The sequence below is a fragment of the Balaenoptera borealis genome (genome assembly GCF_965194805.1).
Source record: "Balaenoptera borealis genome assembly, chromosome: 20".
Lineage (NCBI taxonomy): Eukaryota > Metazoa > Chordata > Mammalia > Artiodactyla > Balaenopteridae > Balaenoptera > Balaenoptera borealis.
This window is the reverse complement of record NC_138879.1, coordinates 15,412,195-15,426,988: the sequence shown is the minus strand read 5'-3', so window position 1 is coordinate 15,426,988 and position 14,794 is coordinate 15,412,195. Positions and strand designations below refer to the sequence as shown.

Sequence of the window (14,794 nt, the reverse complement as noted above, 5' to 3'; positions counted from 1 at the left end):
AGCCTTAGATATACAAATGTGTGATGTTTTAATCCTGTAAAAGCTCCTGGTTCATTTATTCTATAATCCTCTTCCCCTTTTTCTCCAACTTTGCTCTTCCCAAGTTTTAGAGTTGTACTACTTTTAATACAATTGTTTGTTGCAGAACAAAAAGAAGAATAATATATGCAGGTTGATTTGGAAATTTTAACTTAACACTAGTACTTTTAATCATTTTTAAATAATATGCATGTATTGTAAATGTCAGGAATTTATGTAAGTTTTCACTTTTTCACCTTACATGTATTTTGATATAAAAAAAATTAAGAGAAAAACTGAATTGTAATATATAAGTATATCAAATCAACACATTGTACACCTTAAACTTATATAATGTTTTATGTCAGTTATATCTCAATAAACTTTGGTGGCGGGGGAAAGAAAGAAAATGAGCTTATGTATTTAAAATCCTTGCTGGGCTACACCCCGCAGGCCTGCATGCCCTGTACTTGCCCAGCCTCAAGACAGAAGAAAGAGCCCAGAGTCAGCAACAGAGACATCAGTGGTTTAATGGATAGGAGAATCTTACATGTCTGAAGCAAGGTCCTGTGTGCAGCAGACAGTGGGCAGGATATGGCAGCAGTCTTCACTCCTGGGAGAGGGGATGGGTGGAAGTGTTTACCAGTTATAGGGGGAATTGATGTCAGGTTGGCTCATCGGTTACCAGGGAAACCACACCCCTCACTGCCCCTTTGATAAGTTATCGTGGTGGAGATGTTCTGATCTGAAGATTAGACCAGGCATTTACTGATTAGGCTCTATGATTAAGAGGGAAGGTCAATCATGTGAGTAGGGTGTAGGTGAAGAAGGGACTGGTGAACAGGGGTTGTAGAGAGAGCAAGAGAACAGCCACCTTGGGTGCCCTCATCATATAACCCTAAAAATGAAATTAGTGCAAATTAATAGAAAAATAATTATACTAACTTTTATTAAAGTTTAATTTTATTTAATGTCACAGATATAGATGTGGGAGATTATTAATTTACCTTGTGCCCTCTGAATTATGTCAGTTGAAATATTTTTCAAATCAATGAGCATAATTGAATTTTAGTAACAAAAGCTGAACTTAACAGCAAAATCAGTGATTTTCATGATCTGAGCACAGCTGCCTGATCTCAGAACTCATCAGGACTGATCTTAATTAGAAGGCATCAGGAACTGTATCATTATGAGAGTTAACTGATAGTAAAAGCATGTTTCTCACCTTCTTAGAGATTTTATTTGTAATACAGTAAGTCCCCTACATACGAATACTTCAAGTTGCAAACTTTCAAAGATGCGAACATGTGTTCGCATGTCCAGTCACGTAAGTTAGTTCACGTCTGACGTATATTATCACGTACGTGCATCCTCTACAAGTGGTTGTGCGTTTGTGTACTTTACTGTACAGTACTGTATAGAGTACAGTAGTACAGTATCTTTATGTCAAGCCCAGGATGTCCGGAAGCAAGCATAAAAGCAGCAGTATATAGCCAACTGTGTTAGTTGTGTTGGACTTTCGAACAAATTGGACTTACGAATGCGCTCTCATAACAGAACTCGTTCGTATGTAGGGGACTTACTTTATCTTTTTATTCAAAAGACAGAAATAAAAATACAAAGCCATCTATAATGAGTTGGAATGAATGAGAATCCATATTATCAGGAATAAAGAGATAGGATGAACAGATACTTCTAGTTTTTCTCCTAAAAATAGTAGATGTTTTAGTAGTCCTAAAAGATCCGTAAAGGGGAATTAGAGAGGAGACAAAATCAACACAATTTTAGAAACTAGGGAGTATATGAATAATTGAAGACTGGACGCTAAACTCAGTAGCAGAGAAAATCAAGAAAATAATCTGATTTACCCTCCAAAAGACTAAAAAAACTCAAGAATGGCAGCATGTGGAAGTGGAAGTGAAAGGAGGATTGGTTGAAAGTCAGTTGAAGAAGCCCTTGGTTCCTGGGACCTCCTTCTCAAAATTAGCTAACCAGTCAGCTGGACAAGTGCCCAGCTCTTCACCCCTCACTTTGGCAAAGCCCAGAAATTTATTCTTTGGAGAGGGCAAAAATAGAGACTCTATCTAGAGCAGAAGACACCAGGCATAGTGGAGGGCAGGAGTCCCATACTGAAAATAATCAACCTTTTAGTCCTTTTCTCCTAACTATGAGCAGCTGACCAAGGATTACTAGATATTTGAGGAAACCCTGTAATATATGAAAGGTAGAGATTAAAATAAACAGGATAGAGCAACTGAGAACAGATCTTTTGCAGAGGAAAATAACCATTATAAACAACTTCAGGGAAATAAGAGAAAATAATACAGTCATGAAATAAGGAGTTACTGTAAAAGAGTAATAATTCTGATTTTTAAAAGAGGCTCTTAGACATTAAAATTCTGATAGCAGAGATCAAAAAAGCTTTGTTGAAGTACTTAGAAAATTAATGTTGAAGAAATCTGTGAAAAAGTCAAGTTAAAGAACAAAGGTTACAGAAAAGAAGTGAGGAGTATTAAGAAACTTACAGGGGCAGTCCAGGAATCTCAGTATTCAAATAATAGTAGTTGGGACTTCCCTGGTGGCGCAGTGGTTAAGAATCTGCCTGCCAGTGCAGGAGACACGGTTTCGAGCCCTGGTCTGGGAGGATCCCACATGCTGCGGGGCAGCTGAGCCCGTGCACCGCAACTACTGAGCCTGCACTCTAGAGCCCGTGTGCCACAACTACTGAAGCCTGCGTGCCTAGAGCCCGTTCTCCGCAACAAGAGAAACCACCACAATGAGAAGCCCACGCACTGCAATGAAGAGTAGTCCCCGCTCACCACAACTAGAGAAAGCCCGCACACAGCAACAAAGACCCAACGCAGCCAAAAATAAATAAATTAATTTAAAAAACCCAAAAAACAAAAAACACCAGTAGTTCCCAGAAGAAACAGAGAAAATGAGGAAGAAATCATCAACAAAATGATTCAAGAAAACTTTCTTGGACCAAAGAACATGAGGTTCTGGTTCAAAAGGCTTACTGAGTACTCATTACAATGGATGAATGTAAACACAAACTAAGACACATCATGGTGAAATTTCAAATCACTGGGTGAAACAGAAGATCTTTCCATGCTTTCAGAGAGAGAAAAAAAATGTGTCAAACAAAGTAACAGGAATCAGTTGGCTTTGGACTTCTTAATGGTAGCATTAGATACTAAATGAGAAATGGAGCATCATCTTCAAAATTCTGAGGGAAAGTAATTTCAACCCCTTTGTATTTCATATGCATTGAAACTATTAATCAGATATAAGAGTTAAATTAAGATGTTTTAAGACATGTAAGGTTTTTGTTTGTTTTTTTGGTTTGTTTGTTTGTTTGTTTGCCTACCTTGTACCCTTTCTTAGAAATCTGTTGGAGGATGTGATCCATCAAAATGAGAAAGTCAGCCAAATGAAAAAGGGAAAGGTTACAGGAAATAGGAAATTTAACAAAAGAGAAGGGTAAAGAAATCTTCAGCATACAATGAAAAGACAGGGTTGGAGGGCAAACAGACCAGATTGGAGTCGGTTAGAAGCTTCCAGAAGAACCATTCTCAGGAAAATGAAATTGGTAGAAATCTGATGCATTTAATTATCTTTAGAAAAGTTTTAAGTAATTGATGAAAGGCTTAGGGTTGAATTGGTGATAAATACATAAAGTATTAAGTGAAAAAAGATCTAAACTCAAATAAAAGCAAGTAATGTGTGAAAGGAGATGTTAGAATAAGTTCTCAGTCCTTGGGGTAGTGTCTGGAGTAGCTGAAGTTCATGTCAGTCACCTCCAGTGGTAAACCATATCAGTTTTCTCCAGTGTGGTACAAATATTTTTATTATTTGATTTGGACCATTATGGTTGAGCAGTAGTGCTCTAAAGCAGGGTGAGTAAATCTGGCCTGTGTGGCCTGCTTTTGTACAGTTAATAGATTTGATTTGCTAAGACACTTAATTATTTTTGTATCTGTGTTCATGTGAGATATTGGCCTTTAATTTTCCTGTCTTAGGATGTCTTTGTCTGATTTTTGTATCAAGGTAATCCTGGTCTCATAGAATCAGTTGAAAGTTGAGAGATACTTCTCCCTCTTCAATTTCCTGTAGTATTTTTTATAGAATTGATATTATTTTATTCATAAATGTTTGATAGAATTTCCCAGGGAGGCATCTGGGCCTGGAATTTTCATTGTGGGAAAGTTTTAAAATATAAATTAAATTTCTTTAGTAAATATAGGACTATTCAAATTAACTCTTTCTTCTTGAGTAACCTTTTTAAATCTATAGAATCTGTAGTGGTGTCACCTCTCCTCATTCCTAATATGGGTAATTTGAGTATTCTTTCTCCTTGTCTTGATCATTCTGGATAGAGATATATCAATTTTATTGATCTTAAAGAATCAGTTTCAGTTTTCATTCATTTTCTGTATTGCTTTCCTGTTTTCTATTTTATCAATTTCTTCTTTGCTCTTTATTATTTCCTTACTTCTGCCTGCTTTGGGTTTAATTTTCTCTTCTTTTTCTAGCTTCTTAAGGTAGAAGCTAATATCACTGATATTGGAACTTTCTTTTCTAATACAGGAATTTTAGTGCTATAAATGTCCCTCTATGTACTGACTTAGCTGCATTTCACAGACTTTGATGAGTAATGCTTTTCATTTATTTCAAAATACTGCCTAATTCCCCTTTTGGTTTCTTCTTTAACCCATGTGTTATTTAGAAGTGTGTTGATGTAGTTTTCAAACATTTGAGAATTTTCCAGATACCTTCCTCATATTAATTTCTGGTTTAATTTTGCTGTGGCCAAAGAACACACATTCCGAGTTAAATCACGTTTTATTGAGATTTGTTTTATGGCCCAGGAAATTTTGTATCTTAAATGTTCTGTGTGCACTTAAAATATGTGTATTATGCTCTTTGGGGGTGGAAGGCTCTATGAATATTAGTCTGGTTGAGTTAATTGATAGTGTTGTTCAAGTCTTCTATATCTTTGCTGATTTTATGTCTGCTCATTCTGTCAGTTATTAAGAGAGGAATATTGAAATCTCAGACCATAAGTGTGGATTTATCTATTTCCCCTTGCAGTTCTACCACATTCCTCATACCACTGATCCTCTGGTCAGAAAGGATTCCCCTTCCTCAGAGATTTAAGTATGCCCTACAGCTGCCATTACTGAAATAGTCTTACCTATAGGCGGGGCTGGAAGAGGAAGGTAAAAAGAGAAAAAGGCCAGATCTTCCCACTCTCACAGTCCTATATGGTCTGTCCCCCCACCACTGCCCCATTTATACTCTCTAATCAGAAAGAGAAGACTTGTATCTGTTTGACTCTGGTGTGCCAATCCAGGATTTGGATTTCTTTTGAGTTCATGCTGGGAGTTTGGTGACATTAAAAAACAACAGGAAATGCATCACTGAATTGGTTGTCCTTCAAGCTCTGGTTTCCTTCCACAATTTGCCTGCTACTGTTTAGTTTTCAGAGTCCTCAGATTGCTGCTCCATCGTTCTTTCCAGGGTTTTCAGTTACATTCATGGGTTTTAGTTATATTCAGTTAAGGCAGAGTGTGCTTACTCCATTTTAACCCAGAACCAGAAGAGCTCTTCCATTTTTTTTTTAATAAATTGATTTATTTTATTTATTTTGGCCACGTTGGGCCTTCGTTGCTGCGCGTGGGCTTTCTCTAGTTGAGGCAAGCAGGGGCTACCCTTCGTTGCGGTGTGCAGGCTTCTCATTGTGGTGGCTTCTCTTGTTGCAGAGCACGGGCTCCAGGTGCACGGCCTTCAGTAGTTGCGGTGCATGGGCTCAGTAGTTGTGGCTTGTGGGCTCTAGAGTGCAGGCTCAGTAGTTGTGGCGCACCGGCTTAGTTGCTCCATGGCATGTGGGATCTTCCCAGACCAGGGATCGAACCCATGTCCCCTGCACTGGCAGGCAGATTCTTAACCACTGTGCCACCAGGGAAGTCCCTTTCCGTTTTATTATATTTTGTGTTGGCCTGTCTGGAGGGTAATATTCAAAATATTTAATAATTGGTATGCCATAAATATCAACCAACCAGAACAGATGCCAGTCTGTTCAGAACAAACATTATCTTTAAACAACTGATATGCCTGTAGAGGGCCATAACGCTTGATAATCTGCCCTGCCTGATTGTGGATATAGTTGCTATTTAAGTCTCTTCTCAGTAGTAATGGCAGACATGTAAGGTAAGGTGTCTGGTGAGGTGTGTTAATCTTTGGGCATGAGGGCTCTCTCTTGTGTGTTAACTAAGTAGTTTGGCCTCTGATCTTTCAGATGCAGTGGATTCTGACTCAAATATACCCACACTCATTGCTCTTGGTTTAGGGACAGAGACCTCTGATGTCATCTGCTTATCAAATGTAGGAGATGGGAGATGGCCTGACTGCTTGGACTGAATCAGATCCCATGCCACTCATTAAGATTGCTGCCCCTGAGAACTTCCTGTTCCTTGCATCTCTTGCTTTTGTGGTTAAAACAGACCTGGAAACACTCTCATCTTTTACAGTTATCCTCCTACACATGCTGTGGGCTATAATTTCCTCCGTCCAGTTGCATGTAGTTTCTGTCTTCCATGGATTTCTTAACATTCCTCCTCCATTATTGGCTTTTTGTTTGTTTTATAATGCTTTAAGAATTTGTTCTTTTTAAGATACATTTTCTATCATTTCCCCACCACCTATATGGTTGTCATTTTAGTCTGAACTACCGTCGTTTCTTTCCTTTACTACTATTATAGTGTCCTTATTATTTCCATTCCTGCCAACATATAGTCTGTTGTCCATTTGATAGCTATACTGCTCTGGTTAAAATAAATCAAATTGTATATTTCCCCAAACTTGAAAAAAAAATTCTCCAGTGGCTTCCTATCACATTCAGAATAAATTCCAAAGTCATTTTTTTTTTTTTAAATTTAGGGAAGGCTCTTTTATTTATTTATTTATTTTTATATTTATTTTTGTGTTGGGTCTTTGTTTCTGTGCGAGGGCTTCCTCTAGTTGCGGCAAGCGGGGGCCACTCTTCATCGCGGTGCGCGGGCCTCTTCACTATCACAGCCTCTCTTGTTGCGGAGCACAGGCTCCAGACGCGCAGGCTCAGTAGTTGTGGCTCACGGGCCTAGTTGCTCCGCGGCATGTGGGATCTTCCCAGACCAGGGCTCGAACCCGTGTCCCCTGCATTAGCAGGCAGATGCTCAACCACTGCGCCACCAGGGAAGCCCTCAATTCCAAAGTCTTTATCATTCCCTATATGACCCTACCTAAGCTACCCTTTTCCTAATACTTTATGTCCTCCCACTCCCTTCATTATCCACTTTGTTTCATCTATGCTGGCTTTTTTGCTTAAACATGTTAAAGAGTGTTTTCTTTTCAGGGCCTGTACATTTGTTCTTTCTTGACTAAAGGACTGTAGATTTCTACTCAGGTCAGAGAGGCCTTCTCTCTGACCACCTAAACACCCAGCTCTAGCCTTCATAATTGCCACTACTTTACTTGTTCATTGTTGTCTCAACTACCAGAAAACTGGTTTCATTTGAGCGGAGACTTCGTCTTATTCACCACTCTAGCCTTAGAACACTTGCGTATAAAATTTTTTCAGTATTTGTTGAATGAAGGAATGAACAAATATCTAGCACTTAGTGTCCATGGGAAAGTATGTGGATGTGCCCAGGTCACATATTGATCCAATATTCACTTCTGTTATTTATGTAACGGAAAAAGTAAAGCAGCAGTGTGAGAAATTTGTTGGATGTATGTAGTTTGTCAGACTATCAACTATCTATTGATTTGTGAATTGAGGCTCTTGAAATAAGACTGTAAAACTGATTGTGACAGTTTAACCCTAGTATAGCCTTTAAGGTTGGGTGGTTATTTTCGGCTTTCCAGCGTAGCATTTTGTATATTATTGGGTTATATTATTTACTACATTTGGTCTTATTTGTCTGTTGGATCTCTATTTTTCTTAGTAATCTAGGAGTTCATTAATGGTAGGATCTTAGCATCTAGCACAGTACCAATGTCTTGCATTTAGGCCATCGAATTGATGAAGGAAGCTTATCAATTCTAGGAATTCTGGTTCTGTATTTCAGAAATCATGGGGTACTTCATCAGAATTGTTTTTTTATTGTACTAGCTCCATTTTCTGAATCAAATGATTTTTCATTAGAGGTCATCTGTACATAAGCCGACTTATTGCTTCTAGATACTAAATAGGTGCATGAGCTTATGTAATATGGCTGAAACCCAGTTTTGATTCACTTCTGCAAAGATAGCATTATGCAGGCATTAGACTCTGATATACAAGATGTGTATTGGTATAATAATGCCTATGATCAGTTCATGCTGGAAGACTGGGAAATTGTACAGTATTTGACTTTGTGTGATTCCCATTATTTTTAGCCAGTTTCATTTGATTATTACATGCTGGTGTATCTATAGTAATAATGTACTAAATTTTTAAATATGCTGTCTCCTGGTTCTTTTTCTTTCGTTATAAACATATGAAATATTTCGTAGAAATGAGATGTGCTTGAAACATATACAAATTATTCTTTAGTCTGGTGATGATGATTTCTTTATTAAGCTCAGAGTGTTTTATTATATAGAATGATAAGGAAAATTATTTCAATATTCAGTATATCATTTCTTTATCTCAGTGTAAGAGTATATCTGGCATAGTGGCATCACTAATGTACAGGATTATTTTGTTGTTTTAGTACTTTCTCCTTCTGATAAAAATTATTTAGCTTTCAACATAGATTGCTTTAGGAATAAAGAAAAAAATTTTAATAATACATATGTGCCAGGCTCTGAGCTAGGTGCTTTCACAAAATCCTCATTTAATTCTCAGAATAATGCTGTGAAGTATTATTTTCAGTCGGAAAATATTTCAGGCTTTACACTAATCTATGCCAAAAGTTTCGAATCAGACTTGTTGGTAGCACATATTTAGAATCTTTCCATTCTGATATTTAAAACACAAATTTGTTTGTTGGTGGTTGGACCAACAGACTTGAAAAGATCTGACCTTAAATGATAAATCCCTCTGAAGTGTCTTTATTTCTAGTCATGTTTCTTCTGAGATTTAACTTCTTGTTGATAATTCTTTGTGTAACACTCTTTTTTCCAAAAAATTAAACTTGAAATTGGCCCTCTAGCCAACAATTTCTTATTATCTTAGGGTGCTAGGGGTATGTCAATGTGTTTATATATTTCAGTTACACTTTATATTTTTTAATGTGAGTTATAATAATTGTATTAAGTAAAAAATTACTTTTATCAAACAATGTAGACATTTAAAAAGGATACGTTAGGACTTCTTCCTCTTCCACTCCCCTAAAGTAACTAGTATTAACTGTATTCAGTCTGTATCCTTCCATGTTTTCCCCTAAACTCATACTGGCACATGCATGGGTGTGTGTGTGTGTGTGTATTACTTTGAAGATTTTAAAAAATAAAATGCAGTTTTAATTCTCTTCTCCCTCAGTTAACAGTGTAGCATGGCCATCCCTCCAGGAACATACTTAAATTCTAATTTCTTAAAATCTGTATAATCCTCCTTAGCTAAGTAATCCATAATTTTTTCCACCATTTCCTCATCTATGAGTGTTCAGATTTTCAAAGTGATTCATAATAATTTACTTAGTAATATCTTAAACTCTAGGAATATGCAACCCTAAGCACGTTTTGTGTCAGAACATATTAAGTATCCTACTTAGTATTATGATAATTGGACTAGTTAACACTAGAAGGTTTGTAGAAGCCACTCCTTGCTTATCCATATTTATGAATGAAACGGAATAAAAGCATGGGAACTAAAAAGGTTGGAAAAGGTATGTTGGACATTTAGAAAGATTCTGATTTAAAATATTTTTATCTGAATTCTTCTGGCACGAGATAAAAATGACAAAAACCTCTTTGAAAAACTTCATAAGTTTTATTGAAGGGTCATAAAGAGTTGGATAACAAAGGATGAGGAAGGAACCTATTAGTGAAGCCTAGGGTAACATTATTATCTAGTAAATACATTTTGTGTTTTGTTTTGTTTGAGGACCAGGCTGGATTTAATAAGTTTTATTCCTAGTGAAAGATTGAAGAGCTGGTTCCCACAAGGGGGCAGACTAAGACAATCTGAAATCCTTGACACTATAAACAATATTTATTTTAAATTCATAATTGATTTACTAAGAAGGAAGGGGAAGTCACCAGGGACTAGAAATGAGTAGAGAGACAACTGACCAACCATCCCGTGAATGGTACCGTATATTGGGGGCATCCACCTGCCTCTTCCCCAGTGCATGCGTGAACTTTTGGCAGGTTGGACACTCAGCTGTGGCTGTAGTCAGGTTGGCCTCAGTGAGCAGAAGCCCATATTGCTGAGCCCATGTATAAATTGCATTCCTGCTACCATGGCCTCTTTGTTAATGAGTCCATTGGGCAAAGATAGAATGGCTGGGTAAAGAGACTGGCTTAGTCCTCCAAACTGGTTATTTTATCTACGGGGTTATTAAGCACCTTCTCTGTAGAGTTTGCCCTTTGGTAAGCATTCACATGGGGCATAAATTGCTTCATATTCTGTGCCCTTTCAAAGAGGTCTGTCCATATACCTTATCCCCAGATTTCCTTGTCACCAGTTCTCTAATTATTCCTTCCAAATCTCTGAATATCCAGTCATACCATTAAACACTGTCCATGAGTCAGTATAGAACAGTATCTCTGTCATCTCTCCTTCCAGGCAAAAGGAACAACTAGGTACCCTGTTCAAACTTCTGGCCCTGGAAGGGTTTCCCTTCACCACTGTCCTTCAGGACCCCAGAATGGGGCTCTAGTATTGTTGTCATCTGCATGTTATCATGCAGAGATATCAGTAAACAAGCTTGATTTTTTTTTCCCCCTCAGTGAGATGGTCATAGAGAATTCTCCATGAGATAAAATATATCCAGATTGAGAGGAAAGAAGCAATATAGCAGGAATAGGAACCTTGGGCATATGGGCCACTTGCTTATGCAAATTATTTATGCCTTCAGGACCTGCTCAAGCCTGATCTCATGTACATCCCTTCCTTCTGATGATGAAGTGCTTCAGTATACACCCAACCATAGTGCTTTGTTGGTCCAACAAAACTTAGTTCATGATGGACTGCCCAGGTCACATGGTAACATGGTGGCCCATGATCAAGCAAGCATTCATTCTAAGGCCCTGTGGTAAGCCAAAAGCTGTTTTTCAAAAAAGGGTAATAGTTATTTGTACCGGATGACATAGCTTTTTTACAGAATGCTGGAGATCTGGCCTGAGATTCACCTAAAGTTGTGCAATAACCGTTCAAGATCCCTATCTAGCACAGATACGTCAAGCAACATTGGATCTAGTGGGTTATATAACCCAAGTGGCAAAGCAGCTTTCACAGCAGCCCATATGTGTTGCAGAGCCTTCAATTGCTGTGGGCCTCTCTCACATCCAGCAGTCTTGGTAAATGGTTCATAGTTGCATACCCAAATGAGGAACAGATTGCTTCAAAAATCCAAGGAGGTCTACTGGGCATTGCACTTCTTTCTCAGTATTAAGAGAGAGTAGGTGCAGCAACTTCATCACCTTGAAAGGGATATCTTGAATTGCTCAAGACCATAGGGCTCACAGAAATTTTACCAGTGTGGAAGACCTGTGAATTTTTGTGGAATTTATTTCCCACCCTCTGGAGTGCATATATTTTACCACAGTATTTAGATCAGTTGCTGCTTCTTGTTCACCAAGTCTAATCAACATGAAATTATTAGTGTAGTAGACCAGCATGGTGCCCTTAGAATGGAAAGGCAGTTAAGGTCCCTGTGGATTAGATTATTACTAAGACCAGGAGAATTAATAGCAGGTAGGCCAGTGAAAATGTATAGCTAACCCTGACAGCTGAATGCTTACTGCTTATGATGATCTCATTCTCAGGTCTGTAGCTGCAGACCTGGTACCAGGGATATGTTGATTTGCTTTAGCAAGAAAACCACATCTAAAGCAGCAGCAGCAGTGGGATACACAACCTGACTAAGTTACAAAAATCCATTGTCATTCTCCAAGATTTGTCTTTCTTCTGCTTAGGCCATATAGATGAGTTGAATGGGAATGTGGTAAGAGTCATCACCCTAGGATCTTTCCAGTATTTAGTGATTGGATCATACTTTTTGCCTTATATTCTAGAAACTAAGTGAACTTGATTCTGGACATAGGTGTAAAGCTTTACTGTGCAATACAGTAGTCATTGACCACAGGGAGCTGTGAGTGCCTGAAATGTGACTGGTCCAAAAGGAGATGTGTTGTATGTGTAAACTACACACTAGATTTTGAAACTTTCTGTCTTCCCGTTCATTCAGTAATGTTTGCCTTTACTTATTGAAGCATTGTTGTAATAGTTGCTTTAAGGTCTTTGGTGTTTAATTCTAATATCTGTGTAATCTTGGGAATAACATCTGTTGACTTTTCCTTCTCATGTTGAGATTTCCCTGTTTCTTCATGTGCCATATTATTTTGGATTATATCTTGGACATTTTGAATATTATGATATGAGACCCTAGGTTTTATTTAAGTTCTAAGGAAAAGGTTGATTTGTGTGTGTGTGTGTGTGTGTGTGTGTGTGTGTGTGTGTGTGTGTATGTCAGTGTCTAGTCAACCAGATTACGTTCAGGAAACAGATTCCTACCTGCATTCTCAGGGCTCTAGTTCCAACGTCAGTTCGGTTTTCTGAGCATTTCTCTTTAGATTATTTCCATGTGTGTGACCCAGTGTCCATTCTGGGACCAGAGTGGTAGTAAGTATATCTTGTTGCTCTGTTCTTAAAGCCTATGGTATGGATGTTTAGGGTCACATCCATGCACGCAGAGCTCAGAGGTGAGCCCTGAAGTTCATATACAACTCTGTGCGATTGTTTGCTTGATATCCCTCCACACCCCAATCTTACCAACATTTTCCAGCTCTCAGACTTTCCCTTGCCAGTAGTCTGGCTAAAAAACAGGGACTCTCGTTTTCCTGTTCCGCTGTTCAATTCCTACAACTGTGTCTGTTTCCAAGTCAAGTGATAAGAGGACAGAGAGATAAAAAGCAGTGAGGATTTGCCTCACACTCTTGGGATTACAATTCCTGGGGTCAGAAAAAAGGGTTCACTTCTCCCAGGGTTTTAGGTGCCTGCCCAGTCACCACTACCATCTCTCTGCTGCTACTGCCATAGAATTGGCTGGAGACCAGGATAGAAGAGAAGGGAAAAAAGAGGGATTTCCCCTAGTTTCTCAGATCAACAAGGGCCCCCTTCCCTGTTCCTCACTAGAAAGGGAGGGATTTTCTTGGAGCTTTTTCTTATCCGGTGTACACTTCTCAGTTTTGGGCTGCCTTTGGGTCCAGGCGAGGCAATACCTGAGAAAAAACATGGCAAACTCACCGTCACTTCAATGGAACTTCACATTCTGTGCTTCTTTTCCAATCTGCCTGCTACTGTTTATTTTCATAGTCTTCAGATAGGTACTCTATGCATTCTTTTTGTTTGGTTGGTTTTTGGTTATAGATTTATTTGTTTTAAAAAATAGATTTTCTATTTTAGAGTAGTTTTAGGTTCACAGCAAAGTTGAGTGGAAAGTACAGAGTTTCTATATATGACTCTTGCACCCACACACCCACAGCCTCCCCCACTGTTAACATCCCAGCACCACAGTGGTACATTTGTTACAATAGATGAAGCGACATTGACACATCATTATCACCCACAGTTCATAGTTTACATTAGGGTTCACTCTTTTTTTTTTTTTAAGGAAGCCTTTCATTTTTGTTTTTTTAAAAAATTTTTTAAATTAATTAATTAATTAATTAAATTTATTTTTTGGCTGCGTTGGGTCTTCATTGCTGCACGCGGGCTTTCTCTAGTTGCGGCTAGGGGAGGCTACTCTTCATTGCGGTGCACGGGCTTCTCATTGTGGTGGCTTCTCTTGTTGTGGAACACAGGCTCTAGATGCACGGACTTCAGTAGTTGTGGCACGTGGGCTCAGTAGTTGTGACTCTCGGGCTCTAGAGCACAGGCTCAGTAGTTGTGGCGCACAGGCTTAGTTGCTCCGCAGCAGGTGGGATCTTCCTGGACCAGGGCTTGAACACATGTCCCCTGCATTGACAGGTGGATTCTTAACCACTGTGCCACCAGGGAAGCCCTGAAACAGGCTCTTAGAGTTGGTTCATGGTCCATCTCTTTGAGCAAGTGGTCTCCTGTTTGGACTTGGAACTTAATCTCAAAGAAATTAGTATTTTGCATCAAAATTTTGGCAAGTTTTGCCAAGTGTGATTATATTACCCATGATACTGAATTGTTGAAAAACTTGCCTTTCTGTGCCTGATGTCTTTCTGGTGTTATTTGACCTATTACTAGTAGATTGGGGAGGAAAATGTCTGTTTCATCCAGTCACAAATCCCAAATGTATTTCATAGATTACTGAGGTAAGTTAAACATTATTATGTTTTCAGCTTTCATCTTACCTTCTACAATAGCCATTCAGTGGCTATTCTCTTGTTGCGGAGCATGGGCTCTAGGTGTGCGGGCTCAGGAGTTGTGGCTCTCAGGCTCTAGAGTACAGGTTTAGTAGTTGTGGCGTACGGACTTAGTTGCTCCGTGGCATGTGGGATCTTACTGGACCAGGGCTCGAACCCGTGTCCCCTGCATTGGCCGGCGGATTCTTAACCACTGTGCCACCACGGAAGCCCTCCCTGTGCTATCTTAATTCAACTTTTGAATATC

General features: G+C 38.7%; 1 protein-coding gene across 17 annotated transcripts in view; it reads left to right on the top strand.

The window, feature by feature from the left end:
• The window catches only part of TANC2 (tetratricopeptide repeat, ankyrin repeat and coiled-coil containing 2), a gene marked incomplete at its 3' end in the record, with an annotated part of 357,840 nt that overhangs the window by 94,965 nt on the left and 248,081 nt on the right, over positions 1-14,794 (top strand). The gene's annotated exons all lie outside the window — the stretch shown is intronic.